Genomic DNA, 17,343 nt, shown 5'->3' on the forward strand with positions numbered 1-17,343 from the left:
CTTCTAGTATTTATTACCATTTCACTTTTTATATTTTTATGTTTAAAACTTTAAACTCTGGAAATTTTTAGTGTAAAACATTAAGTGGGTCTAGTTTCTTCCAAATGTTAGCATTGTTCCTTCTCCATTTAATGACTAATCTTGTCCATTTTCCATGACTTGAAAAATGCTACTTTTATAGGTATTGAATTTCCACTTTCATTTGAGTCTAATTCCGAATTTCTATTTTGTTCCCTTGTTTTGTTAGCCTAAGTTATTAGTTGTAATAGTTTATGTTATGTTGTAATATAAATTATTCTTGAAATATCAGTTGATTAATAAAACAAAGGTTCATTTCTTTTTTTTTTTTTTCCCACACACACACACTGTATTTTATTTTTACAAGAGATAAATAGACTGACACCAAGCATTGTACATGGATGACCACAACAAAAGCAACAATGATTGCAATTACCAAACATGAAACACACTCATACTATGTCATAATATTGACATTCAGTCCAGTAATCCTCCACTGTGATAGCTCCTTTACTTTGCAGTGAAAATTGATTTGTATATTCTTTGCCTCTGAGTCCTTGTGGGATTTTTTTTTTTTTTAATTCGGACAGAAAGTCACAAAAATTATACTCATCCTCATCAGTTCACTCAGTCCCATGTAATTAATTTTTTTTTTCATCTTGATCTTTTGTTAGCACTTTTATGAGTTCATCAGTTTTTCATTAGAGTTCTGAAAATGCTTATTCATTCAGTTCAGCAGTACAGTCAGTTACCAGAAACCTGTACTTGTCAGAGTCTTTTCCATGAATTTCTTGAAGATGAAACCCTTTTATAGGAACATATTTGCAAAATCATCAGAGTACACCCAGAACTGTCTGTAAATGACAAAAGACTTAAAAATGACCATGGTTAAAGATTTGATGAAAGTTCAAAATAATGCTGTTGACAAGAAAATTAGTTATTTCTGAGATATACATTTTAAAGTAATAACTAGGATTATTACTTATAACATTATACCAGAACATATAAGATTTTTAGAAGTTTCCTGTAATGTCTGAAACATTTATATTAACATATTTCCATACATATACAAATATAAGATTTTTAGAAATTTCATGTAATGTCTGAAACATTTATATTAACATATTTCCATACATATTTCCATACAAATACAAATATAAGATTTTTAGAAATTTCATGTAATGTCTGAAACATTTATATTAACATATTTCCATACAAATAACCCAATGAAAGTTTAGTATTAGTTGTTTTGTTTGTTTTTTTATACTGCAGGTTCTTATTAGGCATCAGTTTTATACACATCAGTGTATACATGTCAATCCCAATCGCCCAATTCAGCACACCACCATCCCCACCTCACCGCAGTTTCCCCCCCTTGGTGTCCATATGTCCATTCTCTACATCTGTGTCTCAACTTCTGCCCTGCAAACTGGCTCATCTGTACCATTTTTCTAGGTTCCACATACATGCATTAATATACGATATTTGTTTTTCTCTTTCTGACTTACTTCACTCTGTATGACAGTCTCTAGATCCATCCATGTCTCAACAAATGACTCAATTTCGTTCCTTTTTATGGCTGAGTAATATTCCATTGTATATATGTACCACAACTTCTTTATCCATTCGTCTGTTGATGGGCATTTAGGTTGCTTCCATGACCTGGCTATTGTAAATAGTGCTGCAATGAACATTCGGGTGCATGTGTCTTTTTGAATTACGGTTTTCTCTTCTTGCTCAGACTTCATGTCAGTGTGGTTCGATAGGTTCAGGTGGGTGTGGGGTGGGACTTTGCTCCACAAGGTGACTCAGAGATCAAGGCTGATGGATGCACCACCATCTTATGACACCAGAGATAATCTCTGGAGTGTAAAGTATGATCAATTTTATAAATGTCCCATAAGCACTTAAAGCAAAACCATATTCTTTATTACAGAGTATGGAGTTTCATATATATACTTTAGTTAAACCTATAAAGTATATCATTTTGTTCCTCTATATTTCTATTCATGTCTACATGACTATCTTAGGCTTAGAAGAGCAAATTAAAGTATTTTTCTTCTCTTCAATTTTTCTTATTTCTTTAGTTTTGGCTGAATAATTTTTTTCAATACTTTTTAATTGAAGGATCATTGATTTACAATGTTGTGTTAACTTCTGCTGTACAGCAAAGTGATTCAGTAAAATAAGTTTTTAAACATAACTTCTTTAAATTAAAAAAACTATTGAGTTATGCATATTGTAAAGCACACACATATTAGGTGTAGAGACTGATGATTCTTTACATATGTGACCACCAGGATCCCACAAGGCATTTTCTTGACCTCTCTTAATTAGTACCCTGCCAAAAGTAATCCCACAGAAACTAATTTTCCTGACAATCTATCACCAGATTAATTTTGCCTGTTTTAAAATCTTTATGTAAATGGGATTATATCATTTCTCTTTCTACTTTATCATCTGATTTTGTTTGGCTAAATTATTAATTATTTTAATGATTACCTCTTTTTTGATTATTTTATTTTATTTTTAAAATATTTTTATTGGAGTATAGTTGATTTACAATGTTGTGTTAGTTTCTGCTGTACAGCAAAGTGAATCAGTTATACATATACCTATATCCACTCTTTTTTAGATTCTTTTCCCATATAGGCCATTACAGAGTATTGAGTAAAGTTCCCTGTACTATACAGTAGGTCCTTATTAGTTATCCATTTTATATATAGTAGTGTGTATATGTTAATCTCAATCTCCCAATTTATCCCTCGCCCCCTCTTACCCCCGGTAACCATAAGTTTGTTTTCTACATCTGTAACTATTTCTGTTTTGTAGATAAGTTCATTGTGCCCTTTTTTTAAGATTCCATATATAAGCAATATCATATGATATTTGTCTTTCTCTGTCTGACTTACTTCACTCAGTGTGACAATCTGTAGGTCCATCCATGTTGCTGAAAAATATGGAATGCTTCACGAATTTGCATGTCATCCTTGCACAGGGACCATGCTAAACTTCTCTGCATTGTTCCAATTTTAGTATATGTGCTGCTGAAGCGAGCACAATGATTACCTCTTTATTTTCAAACACATTGGACCTCTATTACTTGATTGAACAGATTTTTAAAAAAATTTCATTTCTTCCCACTGTGAAAGATGGAAAAATGAATATACTTATATAATTACTGCTCATCTTCTCCTTGCTTCCTCCTACCACTTTTATTTAGTTGAGTCATTACAGTATACATCCAGTGGCCATAGTTTCCACAATTGTTTAGCTTTTGTTCTACATTTATATTAATGGTCACATCATTCCTTCCCCAATCATTTCTTCATTCAGCTCTTTGATAGCTAAAGTTCCCTGTACAGCAAATTTTTCAAGAAAGGGCTCATGGGAAGTACATTTCTTGACTTCTTCCATATTTGAAGGTATCTCTGTGTTGCCTTTATGCTAAGCAATAATTTGTATGGGTATAAAATTAGTACATGGCATTTTCTTTCCCTGGTGACTTCTGAAAATTATTGAAGAAGTCAGTGTCCCTGTGGAGAAGCCTGGAGCCATTCTTTGAGCTCTTGTAGCTTTCTCTATTTATATTCCAGACGTGTGTATGTGTGTGTGTGTGTGTGTGTGTGTGTGTGTGTGTGTATAAACATTCTTTTTAATTAAAAAAATCTGTATTGATCTTTCATAGTATAATCTTTCTGGTATGTGGTTGTTATCTACCTTTCTCACGCCATGCTCTTTTCCCTCCTGTTTCTGTTGTGTTTTATGCTGGTCCTTTCTTGATTAATCCTCTTTTGAATGGAGTTACTCCCAGTCTAGTAGGGGTGAGGGGGCCAGGGCGTGCACCTGAGGAGGAGCTGCATGATGAGGTGCTGCTTTGTGAAAGCGTTCTTATGGGCACTTTGCCCTGTGGCATGACTCTAACCCAGGTTAGGAGAAGTTGCGCTGCTTTTTCATGAATCTCCATGTAATCTAAGTTCCCCATATCCTTACTTTTGGCTTAGCTTTCACCACTCTTCAGCTTATAAAAATTGGCAGCTCGGGTCTGCAAGGCATCCAAGGTTTTATCTCCACAGGCCACACTGATAGCCTGCTTCTTAGAGAAATGGTGTGTTTGTACTTGGCTGGTTGAACGATTCCCCTGCCACGTTGTGAAAGGAGGTCAGAGAGGTTCTCCAGGCAGCTGGGACACCACCTCTCCTTCTGAAGGAGGCTGTTTTGCCCCTCAGGGCTTCAGGCCTCAGAGAACTCCGAGCTCTGACACCTCTGTCACAAATGTGCTGAGCAGGAATGCTCTACCAGCATTTTCTCTGACGGGGGATCATCTGCCCAGGCTTTCTTCATGTAGGCTTGTTCAGAGTTTTAGGGCTTTTCCAGCAACTGTGAAGATTTTTCTTGTACTCCTTGTTATTTTTGGTTGATTTCAGGCAGGAGAGGTGGCAGAGTGTTTTCATTTTATTGGTTTACACTGGAAACTACTTTCTGCCAACCTGGCCTTTAATAACAAGTTTTCTTCCTGCTACATGTGTAATGTTTTTATTGTTTCAGCCCCCTTTCTTTGTGGTAGTGGAGAAGGTTTTACCAGAATTTTTTTCTTAAAGATAGGAAGAAGTCGCCCCCTACCTCATTTTAATGAAATTTAAATTTCATAGTAGTAATATTCCCTCCCCAAAATATAGCGTGGGTCTTGAGACTTGCCATACATGATAAAAGCTCCTAGGAGATTTTAATGTTATTTAAAACAGGGTTGAGTCAAGAACTCAATCAAGAGTGTTTAAAATTAAATGTCTATTTATTAACCACCATGAAATTCATACTGGTAAAATTATTCTACCATTTACAATTTAAAGATATATGAGGTCTGGGGATGACTGGATGTAAAATGTGGAGGGGTACAATTTATTTCAGTTGTTTCAGACTATGAATTTCACAGTTATGCATATTATTGTGGTAATGTGGGATTTGGGGTTAAGCAAAAACAGGGAGATTTTTTTATTGAAATAAGTTATTCTAAAAAAAACTTATATCAGGACCAGAACCTAAATTAGCTATAACTCAGTAATAATGGCCAGTTGCTGTGCATATCAATGTGAACAAAAACCCTACAGATGCTTATCGTTTGACTGGGGAAGAAGATCTTACAGCAAAGGACTCTGAAGTCACTCAGGTCCTCTCCTTGGTACTTTGGCTCTTTCAACCCATTGGAAAGTTTGGAGAGACCCTGAGCAATCATTCTCTGTCTAGTACTCTATCCTCCTGAAGAGGTTGGTGTGTTTAAAGATGTCCAGTCTTGCTGGGGATGTATCTGTGCTCTGGGTAAGCAAAGGGGTGTTATGTTTAGTGCAAACAATAATAATGCTTCCACCTAGGAAGGCAAAGTCTTGTTTTCAAGTGCCGACCCTCTCCTCAGACACCTTAGCTGACTCATTTGGAAATGCTTCCTGTTTACCTTACATCTCCCTGGAGGAAAGACTTCATTTATTTAAGATAGATTAATCGTCTTTCTCACCCTGACGATAACCATATTTTTCATGCCTTGTCAGATGAACAATACTAGAAACAATTGGTAGTGACTATGAATACTGTTATATTACAGCTAGAGAGTTGTCTCTTGCCTTGGAAGCCTGCTTACTGCTGTGTGTCCTGTCTTAAAGCATCTATTTTTGGATAAGTGATTGTAACTCTCTAAGAGCTTGGTCATTCTCTAACATTCATGGTCACATTTAGGGAAAATCCATATCTTTATAATATTGAATTTCCCATCCTTTCCATTTTCAAGCCTTCTATTTGATCTCCATGTTTTGGGAAGTGAATTAATTTTAATAAAACATCTGATTTTCAACATGAATTAAACTTATTTTTAAATTGGCCCCTTATTTTAAAAGATTTGCTTCTTTTAAAATTGTTTTTTAAGAGCAATTTCAGGTTTGCAGACAAATTGAGATGAAGATACAGAGATTTCCCCATGTACTTTCAGCTCCCACACGTTCACATCTTCCCCCATCATCAACATCCTCCACCAGAAATGGTAAAATCAATGAACCTACACAATCATTATCACCCAAAGTCCATAGTTTATATTAGGGTTTACTCTTGGTGTTGTAGAGTCTGTGGGTTTGGACAAATGTATAATGACATGTATCCATCATTACAGTATCTTATAGAGTATCTTCACTGCCCTAAAAACCCTCTGTGCTCTGCCTATTCATTCCTTCGCCTCTCCCCACCCCTGGCAAGCACTGGTTTTTTCACTGTCTTCATAGTTTTGGAATCATACAGTTTGTAGCCTTTTCAGATTGACTTCTTTCATCTAGTAATATGCATTGACGTTTCCTCCGTGTCTTTTCATGGTCTGATAACTCACTTCCTTTCAGCCTAGAATAATATTCCACTGTCTGGATGGATCACAGTTTATGTATCCATTCACCTATTGAAGGACATCTTAGTTGCTTCTAAGTTTTGTCAATTATAAATAAAGCTGCTGTAAACAGCCGTGTGTTGATTTTTGTGTTGACATAAGTTTTCAACTTCTTTGGGTAAATACCAAGGAGCGTGACTGCTGGATCGTATGGTAAAAGTGTGTTTAGTTTTATAAGAAACTGCCCAACTGTCTTCCAAAGTGGCTGTACCATTTTGCATTCCCACCAGCAATGAATTCGAGTACCTGTTGCTCCACATCCTCATAGGCATTTGGCATTGTCAGTGTTCTGGATTTTGGATATTCTAATAGGTTTGTAGTATTATCTCATTGTTTTTTCAACTTGCATTTCCCTGATGACATATGATGTGGAGCATCTTTGCATATCCTTATTTGCTATCTGTAATCTTCTTTGGAGAGATGTCTGTTAAGGTCTTTGGCCCATTTTTGAGTTGTTTGTTTTCTTATTATTGAGTGTTAAGAGTTCCTTATATAGTTTGGATAACAGTCCTCTATTAGATGTACTTTTGGCAAATATTTTCTCACTGTCTGTGGCTTGTCTTCTCATTCTCTTGACATTGTCTTTTGCAGAGCAGATTTTTTTTAACTTTAATGAAGTCTGGCTTATTATGTCTTTCATGGATCATGCTTTTGGTGTTGTATCTAAAAAGTCATCACCAAATCCAAGGGCATCTACTTTTTTCCCCTATGTTATCTTCTAGGAGTTTCATAGTTTTGCATTTTAATTTTATTTATTTATTTATTTATCGCTGCGTTAGGTCTTCGTTTCTGTGTGAGGGCTTTCTCTAGTTGTGGCAAGTGGGGGCCACTTTTCATCGCAGTGCATGGGCCTCTCACTATCGCGGCCTCTCTCGTTGCGGAGCACAGGCTCCAGAAGCGCAGGCTCAGTAATTGTGGCTCACGGGCCCAGCTGCTCCGCAGCATGTGGGATCTTCCCAGACCAGGGCTCGAACCCGCGCGTCCCCTGCATTGGCAGGCAGATTCTTAACCACTGAGCCACCAGGGAACCCCCCAGTTTTGCATTTTACATTTAGGTCTCTGATCCATTTTGAGTTAATTTTTGTGAAGGGTGTAAGGTCTGTGTCTAGTTTCATTTTTTTTTTTTTTCACGTGGATGTCTAGTTATTCCAGCATCATTTGTTGAAAAGACTATTTTTGCTCCATGTTATTGTCTTTGCTCCTTTGTCAAACGTCAGTTTGCCTATTCTTTGGCAATTCTTTTCCTATTCTTTGGCAATTTCAAATTGCCTATTCTTTGGCAATTTCAAACTGTCTTGATTATCATAGCTTTATAGCAAGTCTTGAAGTTGGGGAGTATCAGTTCTCCAATTTTGTTCTTCCCCTTCCATATTGTGTTGGCCATTCTGGGTCTTTTGCCTCTTCATATAAACATTAGAATCAGTTTGTTGATAGCCACAAAATAACTTGCTGGGATTTTGATTGGCATTGCATTGAATCTATATATGAAGTTGGGAAGAACTGACATCATAACAATATTAAGTCTTCCAATCCATGAACAAGAAATATCTCTCCATTTATTTAGTTTTTATATTTCATTCATCAGAGTTTTGTAGTTTTCCTCATTCAGATCTTGTGCATATTTTGTTAGATTTTATACCCAAGTATTTCATTTTTGGAGATGCTAATGTAAATAGTATTATGTTTTTAATTGCAAATTCCACTTGTTCATTGCTGATATACAGTAAAGTGATTGACTTTTTTATATTAACCTTGTACCCTGCAAACTTGTTATAATTGCTGATTAGTTCCAGGAATTCTTTTTTTTTTTTTTTGGTAGATTCTTTCAGATTTTTTTACAACAATGATCATGTCATCTGTAAAAAAGACAGTTATATTTCTGCCTTCCAATCTGTATATGTTTTGTTTCCTTTTTTTGCCTTGTTGTACTAGGTAGAACTTCCAGTATGATGCTGAAAATGGGTGGTGAAAGGGAACACCTTTGCCTTGTTCCTCATCTTAGTGGGAAAGCTTCGAGTTTCTCACCACTAAGTATGATGCCAGATGTAGGTTTTTTTGTAGATAATCTTTATGAAGTCAAGGAAGTTTTCCTCTATTCTTAGTTTACTATGAGGTTGTTTTTTATTTTTATCATTAATGGGTGTTGGATTTTGTCAAATGCTTTTTCTGTATCTATTGATATCATCAGTAGTTTTTATTTTTTAGCCTGTTGATGAGATGGATTACATTAATTTGTTTTAAATATTGAGCCAACCTTGCATACCTGGGATAAATCCCTCTTGGTCATGGTGTATAATTCTCTTTAGACATTGTTGGATTTGATTTGCTAATACTTTGTTGAGGATTTTTGCATCTATGTATGTGAAAGATATTGGTCTGTAATTTTCTTGTTTTGTAATGTCTTTGGTTTTGGTATTAGTATAATGCTGGCCTCATTGTATGAGTTAAGAAGTATTTCCTCTGCTTCTACCCCTCGGAAGAAATTGTACAAAATTGGTATCATTTCTCCCTTGAAACTTTGGTGGAATTCACCAGTGAACCTATCTGGGCCTGGTGCTTTTTGTTTTGGAAGGTTATTAATTATTAATTCAATTTATTTAATAGATATAAGCTTATTCAGATTGTCTATTTCTTCTTGTGTTTGTTTTGGTAGCAAGTGTCTTTCAAGAAAATGATCCCGTTAATCTAGGTAATCAAATTTGTGGGCATAAAGTTATTCATAGTATTCTTTTATTATCCTTTTAATGTCCATGTCATTTCTGATATTAGTAATTTGTGTTAACATTTTTTAATGGTTGCCTTATAATTTACCATATACATTTATAACTAATCCAAGTTCACTTTCAGATAACAATATACCACTTCACAGGTTGTGTGAGTACCTTAAAATAATAAAATAATCCTAATTTCTCCCTCCTGTCCCTTGTATCATTGTTGTCATTCATTTCACTTATATATAAGCAATGTAACCAAATACATTTTTGCTATTATTATTTTGAACAAATTTTTATGTGTTAGATCAATTAAGAATAAGAAAAACAAAAGTTTTTATTTTACCTTTACTTATTCCTTCTTTGGTGCTCTTCCTTTCTTTATGTATGTATGGGTTTCTGACCTTTACTATTTTTCTTCTTTCTGAAGAACTCCTTTTAACATTTCTTGCAAGGTAGGTCTACTGGAAACTAATTCCCTCAATTTTTGTTTGTCTGAGAAAGTCTATTTTTTCTTCACTTTGGAAAGATAATTTCACAGGGTAGAGAATTCTAAGTTGGTGGGTTTTTTTTTTTTTTTTTCCTCAACATTTTAAATATATCACTCCACTCTCTTCTTGCTTGCATGGTTTCTGAGCAGAAATCAAATGTGATTCTTAACTTTGTTCCTCTATAGGAAAGGTATTTTTTTCCTCTGGCTCCTTTCAGGAGTTTTTCTTTATCTTTGATTTTCTGTAGTTTGAAAATGATATGCCTAGGTGTACTTTTTTTATGGCATTTATCTTGCTTGGTGTTCTCTGAGCTTCCTGGATCTGTGGTTTGGTGTCTGACATTAATTTGGGAGATATTCTCAGTCATTATTGTTTCAAATATTTCTTCTTCTCCTTTCTCTTTTACTTTCCCTTCTGGTATTCTCATTATGTGTATGTTGTCCCACAGTCCTTGGATATTCTGGGTTTTTTCAGTCTTAGTTTTCTTTGCTTTTCAGTTTGGGGGGTTTCTATTGACATATCTTCAAGCCTAGAGATTCTTTCCTCAGCTGTGGCCATCCTACTAATAAGACCATTAAAGGCATTCTTCATTTTTGTCAAAGTGTTTTTTATCTCTAGCATTTCCTTTTGCTTCTTTCTTAGGATTTCCATCTCTCTGCTGACATTGCCCATCTGTTCCTGCATGCCATCTACTTTATTCAATAGAGCCCTTAGCATATTAATCATAGTTGTTTTAAATCCCCTGTCTGATCATTCCAACATCCCTGCCATGTCTGTCTCTGACGCTTGCTCTGTCTCTTCAAATTGTGTTTCTTACCTTTTAATATGCCTACTAATTTTTTCTTGATAGCTGGACATGATGTACTGCATAAAAGGAACTGCTATAAGTTGGTCTGTAGTAATGTGGTGGTGAGGTGTGGGGGAAGGAGAAGTGTTCTATAGTCCTATGATTAGCTCTCAGCCTTTTAGTGAGCCTATGCCTCTGGACTGTGAACTTCACAAGTGTTTCTCAGTTTTTTTCCTCCCCCTTAGGTGGGACCAGATGACTAGAGCTGACTGGAGTTGGATAGTTCCTTTCCCCAGGTCAGTTCGGCTCTGACAATGCCCCAACCAGTTAGGCTCTGGTTAACTAGTTTCTCCTGAGGGCAGGCCTTGTTAAGAACAGAATGCTCTCCTGGAATCATGAGATTTTCCTCTGATATTTATTATGAGAACATGTTTGAGCTCCTGGAGATGAAATTCACAAAAGTGTGGGGTCCTCCATGACTGGGTCCCCTGAAGTTTTTAACTCTCAGACTTGTTCATACTGAGCCTCCAGCAATTTGTCAGTTATGGTTCAGGTTCTCCTACTCCAGCACTGATTCCCTTGGTGGTTTCTGTTCACCACTTTCTGCTCTGGGAAGCCGTGGCTGTTTCTCCAAACTTGGGAACAGCAGCTTGTCCTGTGTCCTCATCTCTCTTAAGGATCCAATAAGAGTTGTTGACTTTTTTCAGTCTGTTCAATGTTTTACTTGTCTTTGAAGATTAGGAGATTGGTAGAAATCTTTTGACATTTTGAAGGACATCCTAAACATTGTTAGAAGCTGAGATGATTGGGCAATTGCTTAAGTACAATGCTGAAAATACTTCTCCATAGGAACTATAGGACTCTGTATAATTAAGTTCAGTTAGAGCTCTAATTTCTAGGAATGTATCCCCATGCTGAACTATGTATGTATATATATATTTTTGAGTGGCTCTTTATTAATCTCTCCTATTAGATCTAATGTGTTTTCCAGTTAATGCTCTTTATGGTAATCATAAACTTATAAATAACAATAATTTTTTATCACTTTCTTTCCACTATTTTTACCCTTTAATTTTTATTTTCCAAGTGCATTGGCTAATTCCTTCCAATCCATATCTTTTTCATGATTCTAATGAGTATGATTCTACATTAATCATACCGATGCAGTTTGCTTGAGATAGCTCTTTACAAAATAGAACATATCCTCAACCCTATTTTATGAAGAGTTTCAACATCAGAAATTGTTTAATTGTATCAAATGCTTTTCCAGCCTCTATGGGAGATACTGTATGCCAATAAATTTATGAAAAATTGCTCAATCCCACTAGCCCTCAGGAAAGTGCAAATTAAAACCAAAATGAGATACCATTATATTCTACCTGAAATGCTAATATTAATAAGGTTGACTATACTAAGTGTTGGTGAGGTGAGCAACTTGAACTCTCAAATGCTGCTGATGAGGTTGTGAACTGGTATAATCATTTTGGGAAATTGTCTGCCATTATCTCTGAAATCTGATCATGCACATATCATAAAACCGAGAATTTTGACTACTAGGTATATAACCAAAATGAAATGCATAATAAGTTTATAATATTTTTATTCATAATTGAGTCAAACTGAAAAGCCATGTCCTTTAACGAATAATAAGATAGGTAAATAAATTGTCCTATATTTATACATTTACCTACTTAAAAAAAGACACTTGTTTTTCTTCTTTGACCTAATACGTTATGCTAATAATTTGCCTAATGTTGCCAGGTTCTTGCATTTCTGGGGCATTCCTTACTGCTCATGGTGAATTGGTATTATTCATACTTTTCAGGCTGAAAATATTTTGGTTTCTTTCTTTTTTTTAGTTAGCTCTGAGGTATCTAAAGTTCTTATGTTTTCATGTCTTGTTACAATAACTTACATCAAGCTTGTGAATATGAACTTGTGGATTTTAGCAAGTCAGGACCTTAGTATTCCAAAATTCCCTTTCCAGACACAGAAACACTGAAATCCTTTGTCAAATTTACCTGAAACCTATTTCTCACTTCAACATTTACCCATTTAAGCTCTGAAACCAGTATTTTTCCCAGAGTGATTTAGTCACAGACTGAGAAAATCCTATGAGACTTATGTTAAATATGAAAATAAATGGATAGAAAATGGCCTACCAATGTCCTTCACTAAAAGCTATTCTATATCATAATTCCATTTCTTAAAATGCTTTTGTCTGCCACAGCTGTAGGATTATTTATTTATTTATTTATTTATTTATTTATGGCTGTGTTGGGTCTTCGTTTCTGTGCGAGGGCTTTCTCCACTTGTGGCAAGTGGGGGCCCCTCTTCATCGCGGTGCGCGGGCCTCTCATTGTCGCGGCCTCTCTTGTTGCGGAGCACAGGCTCCAGATGCGCAGGCTCAGTAGTTGTGTCTCACGGGCCTAGTTGCTCCGAGGCATGTGGGATCTTCCCAGACCAGGGCTCGAACCCGTGTCTCCTGCATTAGCAGGCAGATTCTCAACCACTGCGCCACCAGGGAAGCCCTGTAGGATTCTTAATGTGATAAAAGAACACTGTCATAGGATACTCCTTTCACCTACATATTTTATCCTCTACTTTTATGAGTCATTCACCTATGAAGATGGCTCTTTTGATAAAATGCTCTGGATGAGATAAGGTGAACTAACTTGTACTCATTGTTACACTAAACCCCAAAGAATATACATAATAGTGTAAAAGTTAAGACTGTGTTAATTAATTCATTCAATAATTATTTACTGCCCTGCTTTTGTACTAAGTTCTGGGAAACTACTATATATCATCAAAATAGAGTCCTGTTCAGGAAATGACTTCTTAAAAAATCCAGTGACTGAGGGTAGGCTATTTTGATTGTAACAAGCAGATTCTTTTAACTGCATCAAGTAACAGGAGTTTTTTCCCCTTCTTTTTATTATGGATATGTGTATTAATAAGAAAGATCTCTCTCAGAGTTACCTAGGACTAACTGCTGTTTAGAATTCAAGACTGCTCTAGGAATGTGGATATTTGTTTTGTCTGTTCAGTAGCCAAGTTTATGGGCCTTCTCTCTAGGGTTGAATGGTCCAGCTGGTGTGCACAACACCCGAGGTGCCTGTGTATCTGCGTTACATATGTGCAGAGACTTTGACGTCCCTCAGCTTTTAGGCAGGCTGGATACAGACGAAGCCTCAAGCAAGTCAAGAGGCAGCCTCTATGTTTACCCTGGAGGGAACCTGAATAGCATCCTCTCCATGTAAGGCACAGGGCACTGCCTGGTATGTGAGTCAACTACTCTTTCAATCTCCTATCTCTCCTTTTTATTGTATTTTCCTCTACCCTCCAACCTCATAGTTTTCCGAACAGATTCTCATTTCATCGCCATTGGGCAGGCTTCTTTTTCCAGGGGGCAAGTCAGTGGCTAGTGCCTGGCAGCTCAGATTCCCTTGAAGGGGAAACTAGCAATCTGTTGAATATACCTAGCATTAAGCTGAGAAAAAGAATGGATGAAGCAAACACAATCTATTCATTTTCTCATTTTGACTTAACAACTGATGACAAGCAAGAATTAAGACAGTTGGGGTTCTAACTTTATGTACCATGTAGTACAATTTATTTGGTTCTTGATACAGATGTCTGAGACAAAATTGGTAGAGAAAGTTTGAAAAATGGATTGCATATATTTCTGGAAATATTTAAAATATACACTAAATCAAATATTTGCCCTGATAGGCAAAGGAATCCGTGTGAAAATGAGAGCTGGTGTTGTTTGTGGAAAGGGCACTGAATGCAGCTGATAACATCTTGGCTCTCTCCTCAGCTCTGTTACTGATCACCATGTGACCTGAGGCCAGATATTGTACCTCACTGCGCTTTAGTTTCCTCATGCCCAAATGATATAATAATACTTGCCATATCTCCCCCAAAGGGATGTTATGAAATGATAGGAAAGTGGTTTGAATACTTGAAAATGCTACAGGGCATTCTTATGATGTGGAAGAATGATCTTGGATTCAGGATGAAAGGATTAAGGCAATTTAAGATGAGTATGAAATTTGGGTCAACTGCTGAATTGAGGATTGTTGGCACTACGGTGGTTTTCTTTTTCAAATTTAACTATAATAGAGTATTATTAAGTTCTGGATTATTTCATATATGTAAGATTATTAAAATCTAGCTTTAAGGTGATTATGTTTGATCTCAAATGTAAGAAATTTAAGATTTCTTTAATATAACTTAAATAAGAGATCGGGACCGATAATTTTTTCTCAGCAGAACTCTATATTTACAATGGAAATCAGTGGGAAAATGGGCTTTATTTAAGGGAAGTTTTTGTACCACAACAATATTTTGGAATACATATTCTATTTTATGAATCATGCCAATGTCTAACTCTTATACAATCTACGTTCCAATTATGTAAGTAAATAAATTCAACTGTCTAAGCACAATCTATCAACCTAACAATTTTCTTTAACTGAATCTCAGATGCTGAGACCATGTATTTAAAAATATAAAATTACTATATTTAATCAGTGATTATAATATGGAGGTCGGAGCCCTAAGCAATCATAAAAGTGAGATCTACGTGCTCTTTCATTCTCTTTCTTCCCCAATTCACAAGGAAAAAAAACTTACTGATTTTTATTTTACCAAGGTTACGAGCAAGTCCAAAACACTTAACAGATATTGTTTATCCTAGCCCAGACCAAGTAAAATGTCATCCATCTCATTAAACAAGTACATTTCTTTCTTTTTTTTTTTTTATTTATTGATTTATGGCTGTGCTGGGTCTTCATTTCTGTGCGAGAGCTTTCTCTAGTTGCGGCAAGTGGGGGCCACTCTTCATTGCGGTGCGCGGGCCTCTCACTATTGCGGCCTCTCTTGTTGTGGAGCACAGGCTCCAGACGTGCAGCCTCAGTAATTGTGGCTCACGGGCCTAGTTGCTCCGCAGCATGTGGGATCCTCCCAGACCAGGGCTCGAACCCGTGTCCCTTGCATCGGCAGGCAGATTCTCAACCACTGTGCCACCAGGGATGCCCCCATTTCTCTTTTTTTGTGGTAATTACAATCTCAGTAATGTATTTCTTTTTAAAAAATATTATTTATCTATCTATTTTTTAAATGTTTTGCTGCATTGGGTCTTTGTTGCTGCACGTGGGCTTTCTCTAGTTATGGCGAGCAGGGGCTACTCTTTGTTGCGGTGCGCGGGCTTCTCATTGCAGTGGCTTCTCTTGTTGCAGAGCACGGGCTCTAGGCGCGTGGGCTTCAGTAGTTGTGGCACGCAGGCTCAGTAGTTGTGGCGCACGGGCTTAGATGCTCCGCGGCATGTGGGATATTCCCGGAACAGGGCTCGAACACGTGTCCCCTGTATTGGCAGGTGGATTCTTAACCACTGTGCCACCACGGAAGTCTCTCAGTAATATATTTCTGATTAATATAAATAGAAAACCATTAGTTGTAACTTATTCAGTTTGATACCCAAATATTTAAGAGCACGGGGTCTCTAGTGGACAGAAAATAATAAAAGGAATACTTGGTGTTACTAAATGTAGAACAGAGCAGGTAAATGAAATTTACTGTGTTTTGCTACTGTAAGTTACGTCTTATGATTTTATGTTTAAGGTCTCTTTGATATAAAATGAAACTTAGTAGATTTCTGTAAGGTCACTCCTCTGCTGTGGGCCTTACCTGTCTCCTGAGGAAGTATCAGGTGATAATCTGGGCTTGAAAAGGTTTGGCTCTGAGTATTTCTTTTTTTTTTTTTTTTTTTTAAGGATTTTCTTATTTATTTATTTATTTATTTATTTTTGGCTGTGTTGGGTCTTCGGTTCGTGCGAGGGCTTTCTCCAGTTGCGGCAAGCGGGGACCACTCTTCATCGCGGTGCGGGGACCGCTCTTCATCGCGGTGCGCGGGCCTTTCTCTATCGCGGCCCCTCCCGTCACGGGGCACAGGCTCCAGACGCGCAGGCTCAGCAATTGTGGCTCACGGGCCCAGCTGCTCCGTGGCATGTGGGATCTTCCCAGACCAGGGCTCGAACCCGTGTCCCCTGCATTAGCAGGCAGATTCTCAACCACTGCGCCACCAGGGAAGCCCCGGCTCTGAGTATTTCATTGACCTTTGCTTTACAAATGAACTGAGACCCCGAGGCATCCTTCAGACCATTAGAAACTGACACTTCATGGCTGAATCAGTAGGAAATTTGGTTTTTAAATAGGAAGAGAGGAGCATAACTTGTTAGTTGGCAGAGAGTGCTCTAAAGGAGAGATTAAAAAAAAAAAAAATTAACAAATATTCAAATAGTGCTTACTAGGTACCAGGCTCTCCCAAGGTTTTCAGAAGCATTAACTCATTCAGTTTAATCCTCACAACAACCCTAATAGGCACTACGGTTATCTTCTTTAGCTGATGAGAAAGTGCAGGCACAGGGAGCTTTAAGTAACTTTTGAGGTCACTTGACCTGAGTAACTGGTATCCAACCGCAGGCTGCCTGGCTCTAGAGGCGTGGCTGCCTATCTCTGTGGCTGGTGAGCAACAATGCTAAAGGGTGCACCGACGAAACTGGTTTTCTGGTACTTGCTTAACTCCAGGGGAGAACTAATCATTTTTAACAAGTACCATGTTAAGAGATACCAATGGCAGTCATCTATGCCAGCCAAGCACATCTGTACACAGACTTCAGATTTCTTAAAATCAGATTAATCATCAATTTCTAAGATGTTAATACTTCCCACTTAGTTTCATAGTAAACTTTCTTTTCAAAAAGCCAATTTTTCCTTAGAAGAATTATCCATTGCCAAGCCAGCACGGTGGTATTAGCATTATAAACAACAGTTGAACTGGTGCAAATAGAGATAAAAGTCAGCAGGGTCAGAGGGGGAAGTACTACAACTTTGCTTTCTCATCACTCATGG

At 37.0% G+C, this 17,343-nt stretch overlaps 1 non-coding gene across 1 annotated transcript; it reads right to left on the bottom strand.

The window, feature by feature from the left end:
- Positions 1-2,971: 2,971 nt before the first annotated feature.
- LOC114235734 (U6 spliceosomal RNA) lies at positions 2,972-3,078 on the bottom strand. The gene has a single exon (XR_003621842.1). It is a non-coding gene; the product is annotated as a U6 spliceosomal RNA (small nuclear RNA).
- Positions 3,079-17,343: the final 14,265 nt, after the last annotated feature.

The sequence above is a fragment of the Balaenoptera acutorostrata genome, chromosome 13 (assembly GCF_949987535.1).
Source record: "Balaenoptera acutorostrata chromosome 13, mBalAcu1.1, whole genome shotgun sequence".
NCBI classification, from domain to species: domain Eukaryota; kingdom Metazoa; phylum Chordata; class Mammalia; order Artiodactyla; family Balaenopteridae; genus Balaenoptera; species Balaenoptera acutorostrata.